The sequence below is a fragment of the Canis lupus genome, chromosome 3 (genome assembly GCF_048164855.1).
Source record: "Canis lupus baileyi chromosome 3, mCanLup2.hap1, whole genome shotgun sequence".
NCBI classification, from domain to species: Eukaryota; Metazoa; Chordata; class Mammalia; order Carnivora; family Canidae; genus Canis; species Canis lupus.
Window position 1 is genome coordinate 87,343,422 of NC_132840.1, and position 15,283 is coordinate 87,358,704.

Genomic DNA, 15,283 nt, shown 5'->3' on the forward strand with positions numbered 1-15,283 from the left:
GGAAGGGGTCTGGAGTCGGGATCCACAGTCGGGGCGGCGCTCGGGGTGCAGGGTCGGGGTACAGGGTCGGGGTCCATGGTCGGGGCAGCGCTTGGGGCACAGGGTCAGGGTGGCGGTCGGGGCCCAGGGTCAGCGCTGCGCTCAGATGGAAACCCGGGTCAGTAGGGGCCTGCTGCTCATGAGCCGCACTGGGATGTGCGCTGTCATGGTGCCTACTGTTCTTCTGTGAGTAGGTTCCTGTTTTCTGACCCTCCCTGTGCCCCTCCATGTGCCCCTCTCTCTGACCCTCCCTGTGCCCCTCCCTGTGACCCCCTCTGAAGCACTTCCTCATCTCCAAAACTACGGCTCCAGGGTCATCTATTGAGCAGACGATGCAGGCCAAACCGGCGCAGGCTGCGGTCCTGTGGCAGGTGCTTCCCGGGTCGGCAGGGAGCATCCCCCCAGCTGCTGCCCTGGGCCTGTGTGGGCCCCCACCTGGTCCCCGGCTGTCGAGCACCACCATCAGGTGTCCCGGTGGGCACGGTCCCTGTCCTTCCGCAGGGCGGGCCATGTGGCTCACCTCCTGCTGGCCCGAGCCTTGCACTTCCACACCTCTACACCTCTGCACCTCTGCACACCTCTGCACCTCCATGCAACTCCACACCTCTGCAACTCCGTGCACCTCTGCACACCTCCGCGCACCTCTGCACCTCTGCACGCCTGTGCACCTCTGCGCACCTCTGCATCTGCACACCTCCTCACCTCTGCACCTCTGCACACCTCATCTCTGCCCTCTTTCCCTGGGGCCACGGGGCGAGTCACATCCTCCTCCACCATCGCACGGCCCCCAGCTCCCTCCTGGTTTGGGGGCAAAGACCGAGATCATGAGGCCTCGGGCAGCTGGGCAGGATTTCTGCTTCCCCGTGGCCACGACTCAGAAGCTAGGAGCAAGCAACACCCACGCACACCCCCTGCGTGTGCCCCACCCGCCGCCCTCCTGAAGTGCTTGCAGGGAGCTGAGGCCGCATTGGCAGGCAGGCGCATGTGCCACACTCCCCGATCCCTGATCCCTGCCGCGGCCGATGCCGCCAGGAGCCAGCTCGCTGGGCCCGAGGTCCCAGGGCGGCCGGGTGGGTCACCCAGGAGAACGGCTCCCACGCAGTGTATCAGGCCGGGCGGTAGGGGAGCTGCCCTGATGGGGCGGCGGCGAAGCAGAGCAGGGGCTATAAAAATACCATCTATCCCAAACCAGCTCGGTAATCAAACAGCCCCGTGCCGGCGGGACAGGCTTATGTGCTGACACAGAAAGGCCCTTTCCATCTTTAAAACAGACCATTAAAACACCACAACGCCTCGCAGCACAAAAACCTAAATCAAAAGGGAGGGGAAAAAAGAGCGCTCTCTTCTCCAGGAGTCCTACTGCCGTTTCCAGCCCCTAGACAAGCTCGTTGCGATATAGATGCAGTATTGCTTTTTTGATCGTGGCTTTTTAGATTCTTTCCAACACCCAGGAAATTTCCTAGAGGTTCCAGAAATGGCCCTTTTCTCTCCTGCAGGAATCTCTCTTTTGTTCCACTCTAATGCAGTGCCTGTGCTGTGATCACTGCAATATTATTTTGTTGTTTGCCCAATAAGTAGAAAGACACAGGAAGATACATATGCCAGAAAGGAGCCATAATCCTAATTATAACTCGAGTTAGAATGACGCTGTCTGGGCGCCCTGTTTGCACTCCCCAAGGCAGAGGAGAACAGCAAGCAGGTCCATGTACCAGTGGTTACTACGTGTGATTAACGCTTCCAGCCGCTGCCCCTCCAACTGGCTCCGAAACATGTCTTAATAAAGTGCATTCCAAATACCCCATATTTCTGCCTTATTGCATCTGCTAGAGTGAGATAATATGTGGACTTGAGAAATAGTGACATTCGGTGACTGAGCTGCAGAGGGTTATATAAGGAAGCTAGATCACACTCCCCTCCACCTGGCATATTGCTTGTGGTGTCGCATCATGATTCTAGAAATCAATCTGCAATGAAAATTCGCACATGGGGCTGCTCTACTCTGGACTGCTGGATGGGGCAGGAGGGGTATGAGACCATCCTGAGAGAACTAAAGGGAAAGGAAGAGAAGTCACAGGGGGATGGTCACTCAGACTTGTGCTCCAATGACTGTTTGCTCTGTAAAGAAGGGTGAGAAGACAGATATGCACAGCTCACCAGGCCACAGCCACCCTGATAACCCTGCCTCTCTCTATATGCCAGATGTCCTCCTTGAAGTCTCAGGCGTGTTTAGATCCAGGGAGAGTTTGTGAATGGGGACGGGGAAGGGAGGACACAGCAGGCCATGCAAACCTGCACAAAAGACAGGTCCCCACACCCCAGGCCTTTGGTCTTTTGCACTTTTACTTTTAACCTCCCTTCCTATCGTCCTGGAGACACATCCCTTCTGTGACTTCTGTGGGCACCTAGGGGGTGACATCATATGTTTGTTTACTTACAAAACACATCTGTTCTTTAGGAGTTAAAGCCAGAAGAAGGATTATCTCAGAACCCCATGAGCCGTTAGGAAAAGTGAATAGATTTCAGGCTGATGGGTAGCCTCATCCTGAGGATATGTCTGATAGGTAATTTGTAGAGATCCAGGGGCCCTTCGTGAAACTGGCAGTAAAAATCAGCCACTGAACAATAAAAACTCAACGTTTAGACTCTACCCTTCACATCACACATGCCGTGGAGAATCAAAGAAATAACAAAGAGTTAACAGATTGGAGTTCTGGACTCCGTTGCACCAACGGCCATCTTTATTGCCTTAATCAAGTCAAAATTTCTGTTTCCAATTTACTCCAAAAAATCAAAGTTCGAGGCTGAGATATTTCATGGCGGTTGATCTTGAGCACTCTAAGAGGAATCTATACAGTAAATCCAGTAGCACATAGGTTCCCATCAGAGTTTGATCAAATCAGTGGGAAGTCTTGGCTGAGGAGTCTGTTCTCTTTGGGAGCTTCCTCTTTATACCCTTAAAAAAAGAACCTCAGAAGGGAAAAAAAAAAAACCCATCCAGATGGTTTATGAGGAAGAAAAATACTGAAACAGGTCTTTCACTTTCACTTCTCTCAGCAGCACAGCTGGATCTTCTATGTGAGAGGAGTCAGGGAAATCTCAGCAAGAGCTGCTAACAGTGAAAATGATATGATTTTCTGGGAACTGGTAGAAGGAAGCGCCGCCTCTCCTGAAAAAGTCATCACTGTGGGTCCATGTGGCACCATAGCCTTAGCCCACTGAGAGGGATTTTCATCAGTGACAACAGCGTGAGGCAGAGTTCTGCAGAGGCAAATGGGCATGCATAGCAACAACTCCCGCACATCTGCTGGGAGGCAATCACACCCACAGCCTAGAGCAGACCCACAGACTCCCCTGCTGCATGAGATTAGGAGCTGAAATCACAATGCTACCCCACGGGACATCCTACCATGCCTCCACGATGCCCACTTTTGCCTCCCCTTCAGCATGGGCTGCCTCTTTCCTCTCTGGTTCGTACTCATTGGGGAAGTGGCCTCAGATTGGTGAATGAGACATCTTGATGCACAACCACATTTGAAAAAGAGCCATCAAAAACGAAGATCTATGCTATAGCCATATCATAATCTCCCTGATACGAAATAGACATGAGATCTGCAAAATGCCACCCCATTCAGGAAGATGAATTAAGAGGAACAAAATGTATTCAAGGGCAAAGGTACTGCAAACAGAAGATTTCAAATCCAACTTTTTCCAACGGAGGGATACTTTAATAATGCCACTTAATAAATAACCAAAGAATAAAGACCATCTAGCTAATGCAGAGCCTTAGAGTTTTCATTCATTGAACAAACATTTCTTAAGCATCTATACTTTCTCAGTGAAATGCCAAGAACTTCTTTTATAACAGCAGTAAAAACAGGCATTCTGGAAAACTAAGGCATAAATGTTTACAGAATCAAAAGAAGTCTGTACTACCTGAAGTCCCACACTTGGCACAGAGATAAACTTTAAAAAAACAGGAACACAGATCATTGGAATCTGAAAATATGGTAGATGGTGACTTCCTATTTTAAAACTGACACTGTGAGTATGTCAGAGAATTCAAAACAAGCCAATGAGATGACCGGGTGTCTGATGGAAAATGGCGCGTTGTTTAGAGCACACCCTACTGGCTCTCATGCTAGTCTTTCATTGCCTTTGAGCTATTTTACAACAATATAAATTATAGATAATTGATAGCAATGCAAAACAATTCTGTCTGCCGAAATGGAAATAGGTTCTGTCTTGCGCAGGTTCAAACAACTTCTTTTCCTTCCTTGGAAAAAGCCAGTTTCATGTCCATCAGCAAATTGATTTCCATATTCCTTTATTCCCCACACATTTGTACTTCTTTGACTTCTCTCTTGGAACATGTATGCCAATTGCCTGGTTTCCCCATTCATAACAGTTTGAAAACATATTGTTCATTTTTTTATCTGTATGTGAATCATCATTTTACCTTTCCTGAAAATTATCTTTTAACAAGAAGATAGGGATACTCCATGTATTTAGCCTAATAAAGGAAATAACATAGACTATGATAGGATGTATGTTAAGCATCAGTGAATGACAGAACCACACTGATGAAGGAAGAGTACATCTTCCACCTGAATCAGAATGAGAAATTTCCTTTAGCCACACCCGGTTAAAGTTTCCATCAACTTAGCCGACAGAGGAGATTTCTAGTAGAAATACTCCCACTACATTAGAATCCCATCTGTGTTTTAGATTGAGGTCTGCAGTTAACTGTTTATTACACCATCATGATTTGGTCTTGCTACAGATGTCTGTCATTGTCACTTAGCTCACCTTCGACTTCCACAACCTCCTGAATTAGAAGACACTCTTCGGGTGCTGTGGGGTGAGATTCATGAATCTGATGGTCCTCTCGGCAATTCCATTACAGATTCTGATCCGAGAGTTGATAGAACAGCTCTGCAGCAAATTTTATGGGACGATGACTCAATGTGCTCCAAGTGAGAGACATAAGGTATATGCACAATTCTAGCCCTTGGGACTGACTCCTCCATCTCTCTGTACTTGCATTTTCCTAATGTTTTTGATTGTCCAAGCATACTGGACTTCGTCATCTGGGAATAAAGGTATTAATTGACTTTTCTCAGACTGACATGTACCAACTGGTATATAAGCAAAATATATTTAAACATGTTTTTTCCTTTTAAAAAGAGGCAAAAATTATGTGTGAAATCCTTGGAAGGAACGAAATTGTTATAGTTCACTTAGCTGTTTCACCAAACTGTTTTCATTGTTAGACTCACCTAGAATTCATGAGAATCCATACAATCGGTTGATGGGCAGATATAAAATGACTGTCTTCTGGCACTCGGTTCTTAGCAATTTCTTTTAATTGTATAATTGACACCAATCCAACACTCACATTCATTTTACCACGAACAGATGCAAAACCATTAACAGTGAACAGCCATACCTCCATGTGCCCAGCCGTGCTGGAGGAGCCAAGAGATGTAATGGAACCACTGAGCAGAATAAATAGCAACTGGCCAAAGACTTCCTTCCAAAAGGACTGAGAACTGGGCAGGCCTCTGAGCCGACTCTTGAAGAAGCTCAAAACAATAATCAAATAGCACTTACCTAGGGAAAGACAAAAGAGAAGAGGCAAAGAAAAGAAGGGTTAGAGTTTACCACAACGACGTATGTTCAGTAGACATGATCTATTTTAAGATAATCTATTGTTTAATGCAATTCAAGTTCTCCACAAGCTCCAAGCAAAATTCAAGTTTTAAATACACCCAAGTAAAGGTCAAGTGGGGAAAATGGCATATTGTTGCAAAGGCCATACAGCTCACTGTTTTTCTTTTCCGGTCTGGCATTCTTATACAGGTGCATTTAGCTACCGGAACATGGGCCTAGTAACAAGAGACTGGCTGGGGACTCTGCTATGTGCCAAAAAAGGGGAAAAATGCATACGACCCAGCTGCCTTAATGATTATGGAGGTTCTGTAGCTATGTGGTTCAGATGCTGAGAAGATTGAACTAATAAAAAAGAAATGAGAGAACTGTCATCACAGATTACATGGTATTTATTCCAAAATCTGTTCATTATAGAAATTTGCAAGACAAATGGCTTTTTAGCAAGGAATGGCAGCATTTTCCTCCTGGTAAGTGCATAACGAGGCACCCAATTTGTCTAGAGCATGGTCTGTCTTTTTTTTTCCCCCCCAAATATGCCTGGCTCTAAATCCTAGCAAAGATTCCTGAAAATATTTATTAGGAGGTTAGCAAAAACAAGTGGATTTTGTAGAATTCTATACAATTTACAGAGGGCTTTCATAAATACTATTTCTTGATTTTCATGGCAACCTTTTATTGTAGGTAGAACAATGTTCCCTCCTCCTCTTGATCCCTCCTCTCCTTCTTCTTCTTCTTCTCCCTCCTTTTTTGAAGTAAGTGACCTGGGACTCCATATAATCGGTCAGCTTGCCTAAAGTCACACTCAGGGAGAACGATAGTTCTAGAACTTGAAAATAGTTCCCCTGGCTTCCCATTGTTCATTCTTGATCATATCTCAGACATGCTATAAAGGTAGCCAGGAAGGAACCCGGAGAAGGAGAGCAAGAGGAAGGAGAAGGGAGGGATGGACAAACTGAGGACGAGAGAGATAGTAAAAGGGATAAAGAAGCAGGAGAGGCAGAAAGAGATAAAGTTAACGAAATATTGTGCTGCAAGTTCTTCACTGAATACATTTGTACAAGTTGAGAGAATAGAAAAGTAACTGACATTAGGAACCCCCAGAAAGCTAGCTGTTATCATTCATTCCTTTATGTCTATTGATTCAGGGAAAATTTGACTAGAATAGAGTCTATCAGCCCAACATGGCTGTTGTTGATGTATCTGCCTGAATGTCTAAATAACATTGGTCAGAGGAGTAAATGTGTCAGAGAAATGACATTTTACAGGGAAAAAAATAAAACTCTCTAAAAGGAATATTTTCTGGTTATGCTTTAATCCCAGGCATTGATGAATGGTTAATTCCTGGCCTGCTCACAACCAAAAAAGCACTCAGCATTTTGTTGTATCCCGGTACTTCTAATGACATCTTGGCTTTCTTCCCAGATAATTCCAAGAGTCTAAAGCTTACCCGACATCTGCAGTGCATGTCTGACTACTTGTGTGATAACAAATGCAGCCATAATAAATGGTATAAAACAAGCTATGCATTGGAGGTTCAGAAAGGCCATGACATATTAGAGAGAGGAAGCTGTCAACTCTCATGCGTGTCTACAAGTTTCACAGCACCATAGCTAGCATTTGACTAGGGACAGGAATTCTCAGACCCACATCAGCAGAAAAAAAGTGAAAGGAGACCTTGGGGTAGTATCATGGGATCATCATGTTTGTAGCTTTTTACTGGAAGGTAATTATAGCCTTACTCAATTTATGACCCAGAATGCACCTAATCCCCTTATAAATGCTTCTTATTCACCACCCAGCACTTTTTGATGCTGCTGGCCAAATAAATGGTGGCTGTTTCTACCTGGGTGATGGCAAGGCTGTTAATTGTAACACTCCATGAAACTTAATTATGCAAAGCAGAGAGGCAACTCTGGAGCTATTAATCAGAGGTTTGGTTCAGAAGTAATTTGTTGTTGGGACCCAAGGAGCCGTTCTTCTAGTCTCTTCCATTGTGCTGCACCGATAGTTAATCCCCTGCTTTAATGGAAAGCTGTTGGGGTTGGATTTAGGAGCTTGACGGTGGCAAAGCTGCTTATGAACATAACCTTGCTTATTAATGAGCAGATTCCTAATTTCTTCTACTTAAGTCACCTTTAATTACAGCGACCGGAAACCAATATCATTTGTGGGTTATCAAGGGCAGGTAGCCAATCACTTATTTCCTAACTGCCTGAAGGCAGAGCAAGACAACCCGTGTAGATCATGAAAGTGGGTAACGTGAAGAAGGAAGTGAGATAAAACACACTTGAAATTGACAGAAGAACATCCTTGACATCACCTCCAGATATCTGTAGAAAGGACATACTGTATATAGCGTCTAAGAAGGATGATGTGGTATTTGCCTCTAAGTAGATTAAGGGTGAAATTATTGGGCTGACCCAGATGGCACCTAAGTAGTTCTAAACTCATTTTTGATGGGAAGGAAGGGATCACTACCTGACAACAAATACCATCACCGCCACCACTATTACAATGAAGACCTTCAACAGAGTCTCAGTTCCTTGGTATGAACCTGTATATCCATCGACTCAGAAAGCCTTCATTGAGCACCTCCTATAAATTAGCCCCTGTGCTAATTAAGCGCTGGAGAGAACGAGGCACACATGACACAGCCCAGTCCCAGACAGAAGGTTTGCAACGCAAAGTAGTAAGAACAGTGGGGTTGAGGTGTAGAAATCATCCTGGCAGGCAGACCAGGGTGAGGGGGACTCAGGATGCGGAAGGGAAGTTACAAAAATCATGAAAGAGGAAAGAAAAGATGAATCATGGAGATTCTAAAGAGGATGAGATGACTGGGAGGCTGAAGAGGAGTGCTAGAATAAATAAGGGAGGAGGATGTGGGGGGGCTTGCTTGGCACAGGCTCTCAAACTCATCCTACTGCTCCTAACTTGACCTCTGCTTTTATTTTTTTTTAATTTATTTTTTATTGGTGTTCAATTTACCAACATACAGAATAACCCCCAGTGTCTGTCACCCATTCACTCCCACCCCCCGCCCTCCTCCCCTTCTACCACCCTTAGTTCGTTTCCCAGAGTTAGCAGTCTTTATGTTCTGTCTCCCTTTGCTTTTAAGGCATGTCTCCCAAATCTCTCTGCTCCTCTCTGCCCTCCACCCTCTGCTCAGGCGGTGTCTGCCTGCAATTGTTCTCCCACATTTTCCAAATCCTGTCCATTCTTTAAGGGTGAGACTACCCTGTTTCTGTTTTTCCTACAGCACAACACCATCCACACCATTCATGTGGCGATGAGTCCTGAGGACTCTCCGAAATGTTTCCTAATTCCTTAAGTGTGTACTTTAATTCTTGGTGACGCCAGAAACACTTCAAGGGCAGAGATGATGTAGTAAGCAGACTAATGGCTTCCAGAGTTGTCAGGTCCTGATCCCTGCAATTTATAAACATGTCTTTCTTTATAAGGAAGAACTGTCTTCACAGGTGTGATGAAGGATGTTGAGATGGAATGATGATCTTGAATTATCCTGGTGGGCCCTAACTGCCCTCCCAAGTTTCCTGTGAAGGGGAGATTTCATAAAGATGGAAGAGGAGGAAGCTGTGTGACTCCAGAGGCAGAGAGTGAAGCGATACAGTCACAAGCCCTGGGCTGCTGGCAGTCACCAGAAGCTGGAGGAGGCAACAAACAGACCTTCCCCTAGAGTCTCTGGAGAGCACAGCCCCGCCAACATGAAGATCTCAGCTCAGCATTACCCATCTTGAACATCTCTTCTCTGGAATTATGAAAGAATACATTTCTGTTGTTTCAGTCCACCAGGTTTATGGTAATTTTTTACAGCAGCCGTAAGAAATACAGAGCATCAGGTGACCATAGAGCAAAATCTCTTTGGATGGCCTCAATTTATGCCTATCATCCTGGTGTAATTATAATAACTCCTCTTTCACTCCCCAAACTGTTCTAGTTTGGAGATAAATTATATGATCGCCCCGGACACAGTCAGTGCTTTTAGTCTTTTTTTGCATCATCTGCAGTACATGTAACACAATGCCATGCAGAGAGTCGGCAGGCAGGGTATAGTTTTTGAAGTAAGGAAGAAAAATGCTCTGTCGTTTTAGAAATAATTTGCTCACAAAATTTTTTTCTATAGGAATTTTAGAAACAAGGAACTATTTTGGTTGATTGAGGTAGAGAACATGCTCATAGATATTTGTTGCTTAAAGATGAGGTTTTCAAGTTGGCCCTCACTCAAAACCAGAGGTTTGTTCTGAAAACGACTAACAATCTTAACCCCAGACTAGATTTTCAAAATTGGTAACAGTTCTGATAGGTCTCAGGGGTCTGTTCTATATGTTTAGGTAAATGTGGTTTTGAGTCTTTTGTGAGTTTATTTCAGAGGAAATATCCGCATAAACTTATTTGATGAGAATGGAAGAGGGAAGCTGGAAAGTCCACTTAAAATGAACCTTGACACATTGCTAAGATAATGTACATGGACTCCTTCAGAGTAAATATCTGCTTGTTTGTGCATATTTATGTGTGTGTGTGTGCTGGGGGGTGGCAATCAATCAGGCAGCAGTTTAATCTGGGCACTGAGTATATACAAAATAACATGAGTATGCATTTTTTTAAAGAAATAAGTTAATATAATTCCAGCCAATAAAATCCTTAGTATCCACAGCCAGCAGTTGCATGAATCAAGTAACAAATATGCATGAGTATAAATCACGACATACTAAGCACTAGAACAAAGCAAAAAGCATAAAATCTATTCTGCACTTTTAGATCTATATACAATTTTGTTTGGGGACATGGAAGGCTTGGAAACACATGGAAGACTTTAACCCATCAAAGGGCAATGCCAGGCTTCACTGTGCTAAATTACATGACATTGACAATAGGGATCAGAAGCATTAAGAAAAAAGACAGTTCACTGTGTGCTAAGATAATTATTAATAGCTTCGTAAAGAGTCGGGCTTTGTGCTGGAGTCTGGATACAGTATGGGATTCACATAGGTATTAAAGGGTGCAGGATGGGAGGATATGCCAGGCTAATCTGGGTGATCAGTGTATGGCAGGAATTTGACGTGTCACATGGAAAAAAGTCACATGTCACCTTTGTCTTACTCAATATTAAGTGCTAAATTTGGTCTAAAAATATGTGTTATAATATTTCTGAAATTCCATGGAATGTAGAGCCACTTACTCTCTAGTCCTCGGGCTAATATGAAGATCTCAACCTATCCTCTGAATCTAAATTATTGTGAATTGAGCTGATTAGATGATATTCTCAAAAGTTGAAGGGATGCAATGTTACACATTGGAATGAAGAAATAAAAATTCACTTATATAAATTTAATTAGGAAAGATCACCCAAAGCACTTTCTGTCTCTAATACTACTGAACCATAAGCAGCTTAGGAATGATTAGATAATTTGCCAACATACTAGAATTTCCAGCTCTTCCACTGAATGACACCTCTCACGAAAGGGGGAATGTTTGGATATTGATTACTGTTGGTGGAGAGGCCTAGATATTAGATGGCCTGGTCTGGATTTTGGTTATGAAGCATTCACAAATAAATAAATACTTAGAAGTTAGCAAAAGAAAAAGAAGGAAGGAAAATGCAACCGAAAAGTAAATACACCGACGTCTGTTTTTGGATAATGAAATTGGAGCAAAAGAGGGAAAATGTGAGGCCCTCCGGTGCACAGGAAAGACAATTAAGACACAGAAATGGAAGTTGGCATAAGGGGAAAGCGGCACTTGGAAAGTATTTAAGCATGTAGAACCAATTTTGTTACCAGGAGGCAATCATACATATGGCACGAGAAGAGAAAACTCTAACAGAAATGTGCCTTATCACACGGTCTCCACCTTCAACTACCTACTGCACAACAGAATGCAAATGATAAGCTGGATGGTTTCATGATTGCTGATTGCTGAGTCTGCTATTCATTGCAGTTAGCCTGTTGGTTCTTTAGTGTTTCACTAAATAATAGAACTAGAAAGTCTAGCAAGAAAACAATGAACACTTGGATCCTATTAATAACTGGCATCACAATGGATATTTGAATCCTGTATGGTATTGAATGAGGCTCCTAGGAAATGTGCCACCCCCTGTGTTCCGAGATTGACCTTGATGTGTTATTGACAGCATGTTATCAATAAGCTGACATCAATCATTTACAATTTGGCTAAATTATTGAGATCAGATTGAGATACACAGAAGAGAACTCTAGAAAAAAATGCAGAAACAAAAACAAAAACAAAACAAAACAAAACAAAAAAACAAAAGAAAGAAAAGGAAGAGAACACTGCTGAGATGGAGAAAAGTTACAGAATAGAGTCACCGGAGAAAATAATGCTCGCAGCAAGTTTCTTTGTGCTATCTTTGTAACCAGAATGAGCAATGGGAGACTGCAAACTTTATAGCTCTCGTCCTATGTTCTTGGTCGTGGATCGAAATTTTAAGAAGTACCAGAAAAACTTAGTGTGAAGACGACTCTTTCTCAGTCAGGTTTCTGTATAAAATTTTTCACTGATAGAGTTGCTCAATGTTTGAGTACCGTCATTTCTAGGTTACGAAGCTCTTTGAACATTAGACATATCCACACGAAGAAGCACAGCGTGCCGAGGGAAGGAATCCACGAGCGAGGGGAGTCTGCAGCCCCAGGTCCGCCACGTGCACGTGTAGACTTGGGAACACGGCAGGGCCAGTTGGGCAGTAGAGCTTGTGTTCACTACAGTCCAACCCCTCAACCAGTGAGATGGCAAGAGGAAGGAAGCAGAGCACCTGAACAATAAGTGATAGTCACCAACTCTGTCTGTGGCCCTCTCCTCAGAAGAATATCAAAGACCTGACGGGCCACTAAATTAAGAGAATAAACTCCGCAAACAACTAATATTAGACTAAGCCCTTTATGAGAGGCCGTGCACCTCAAACTGGGGTGATTCCTGTTTTCCGGATGCAGAAACAATGCCTGGAGAGCTAAGCGCCACAACTGGCCCTTGGATTCCAGAACATTCACTTAGCTGAGGCTTTCTTGAAAGAGGAATTGTGAAAACATGGGTTCTCCGAGCCTGCGGGCTGAGATGAGGCAAGGCCGGCTAAGGGCCCCGAACCCAACAGCAGAATGATTAAGGGTCACACATGTTGCCGCAGAGAGAGGAAGACTGATAAACAGCCTGCGGCATGTAGCTGACCACCGCCCAACTCCTTCCTCACCAAAAATACCTTTGAGGAGATTTTCCTAATCTAAATGAATCTCAAATTATGTAACAAGAATTGATAGAAAATAGCATTCATTTATGGCAATTTGCTTTCTAGCCAGATTACCTGAGCTGTCTTCTGCATAAGGAGACCCATTGCGCCAGGATCCAGGCTGTAAATTGCCAGGCAGACACCACCTCAGGGCTCTGTGGCTCAGGCGTAAGCGCCCCCTCCTCCCCCCAGGATCTGTGCAGAGAGATGAGCAGGGTCTGATGCCTAATTCTGTTCTCGCTTATCACAATCATTGTCTCTCCTGTTCCCATCAAAAGAGAAAAGTCCCCCTTCTCTTCGTACGTGTCTCATAGACGCTGAGGGGTCCGTGAAAGCCACAAAGCAAGGGGCACAGTGACAGTCTTAGAAGAACTCAAGGGGAGATCGGTGTTCGGGCCTTCTCCAGCCTGTGGGCTCCCCACTCTCCCCCCACGGACGGCCACAGCAACCCGAGGTGCCAAACTTGGAAAAGGAGGATTGGCCCACACTCACGTCCATCACGTGTAGAAATGGGCAAAGCCTGTGGGAGACCGAGAGCCTTCCCTCCGGCTAAGGAGGCAGAGAACTCAAATAGAAAGACCATGGTGTGTAGGAGGTCCGCCCACAAGAATCATTTACGTGCCCTGCACACAGGTATGTAGTTACTTTTAATTAAATCAATAGTTTTAAGTGATTGTACAGTACAGCCACGTGCATCATTTTCCCTAATGCCCCCTCGAAGGCCAGATCTCGCCGCTCTCTCCGCTCAGATTTCCTGAGGGACAGGACCTCGTGGTGCCTCTGCCCCATGCAGGTGCACAGGCGGCTGCCTCCCCTACTCTCTGAATGGCTGGCACCCACGTGTGTCCACAGGGCATCCTGGGGACTCCGACTGCAGGCCTTCCCCTCAGAGTGGCAGTCTTTTTCTGTTCATCATAAGCAGTTCATCTCAGAATTACACGAGCGGGAGCCAAGATCAATGGCAACCTGATTTATGGCAGCTCTTACCAACAGCTTGTGGAAATTAGAAATAAATATGGGGTCAAACGACTCACCAGTAATTTGACATTGGTAAATCTGGCTTATTTAAAAGTCTTAAATAATAAGGACCTTCACATCTTCATTTCAACTGAGAGAGCATCAGTGCATTGCCTGAAGAGCCTTTTAGAGCTGAAAAGGTGCTTTAAAGTGTATCACCATTAGTAGTATTTTTCCACTCTCTTAAATACTGCAACATAACTGAATTGGCAGCACAATGGTGTAGGCCGTTCACAGCCTTAACTGGCGTATAGCAGTGGAGCGATCCAGAGGCGGACTGCTCTTGGTGCTAAAATCATGTCTGCGTGTTCACTTGCAGGCTCTATTATGAGTCAATAAAACAGGTATCTGTACGTCTGAGTACACTGGGAAGGCTTTGAATACCACAATGACATAACTCAGAAGTTTCATGATCTAGATGAAATAGAAGCATTAGCAAAACACCAAAAGCAATGACAACTGCATAACTGTACATACTTATTTTAAGAAAATGATCATGCTTAAGTCTTATTGATGATTTGATTCAGTCCACAGTTGACTTTGGCTTCAGTTTACAAGGGACAATTTCTTGTCATGGAATTGCTATGAAATATGTTTTGAGTACACAGAACAGCTTGCCAGAAGCAGTAGTGTATACCTGTGAGCTGTAGGCCCCGTCTTCTGGGAACGTTGTAAGAGATTTTATTAACAGACAATGGCAAAAATGCAAATGTTACGTAACTGTAGAAAAATCTGATATTATGAATGGGGTAACGGGCCTCAAGGGGGTGATCTGGTCTGTCTTACTTCTCAGCAGTTCAGCTAAATGTGAAAGGTATAAAAGGAAAGGACATTCTACAACTGGATGCTTGCTCATGATTTGCCTGACACCAGGATTTCTCCTCAGGGCTAGCATGAATTTTTCATGCTGTAATTTCATTCCATTTCTTCTGGTTATCCTTAATAGGGACACATACAACTGGCTACATAATAGGCTGTCCTACAATGCAAAATTGTCTAGTCAACTTTGGGGCAATCCTTTTGTGGTCAGCGGATAACCCTGCATCACTCATACAGTGGACACACTGGGGAATCTTTAAGAACACTTGATAGCTTGGGAATGATACAGACTTGGAGCTGGGGACTGTCGGTCGCGGTCACCTAGTGGCTACAACTCTTCTGCCTCCTAACTCTTGCCACCGCCCTTTACTTCCTCCAGCTCTTAAATTCACAGGCACAGCATCTCACAGCATTTATAAGTCCATTTTGCAAGTAAAGATACATGAGTGTCAGAGGCAGCAAAGCAGGATGAGCAGAAGTAGT

At 44.4% G+C, this 15,283-nt stretch overlaps 1 protein-coding gene and 1 long non-coding RNA gene across 2 annotated transcripts in view; both read right to left on the bottom strand.

Annotated features, from left to right (window-relative positions):
• LOC140631259 (uncharacterized) overlaps positions 1-6,505 on the bottom strand; it is a 43,349-nt gene extending 36,844 nt beyond the window's left edge. Inside the window, exon 1 of the long non-coding RNA XR_012028899.1 lies at positions 6,379-6,505. This is a non-coding gene — a long non-coding RNA (uncharacterized lncRNA). The remainder of the gene's footprint in view (positions 1-6,378) is intronic.
• OPCML (opioid binding protein/cell adhesion molecule like) overlaps positions 1-15,283 on the bottom strand; it is a 1,082,947-nt gene that overhangs the window by 865,386 nt on the left and 202,278 nt on the right. The gene's annotated exons all lie outside the window — the stretch shown is intronic.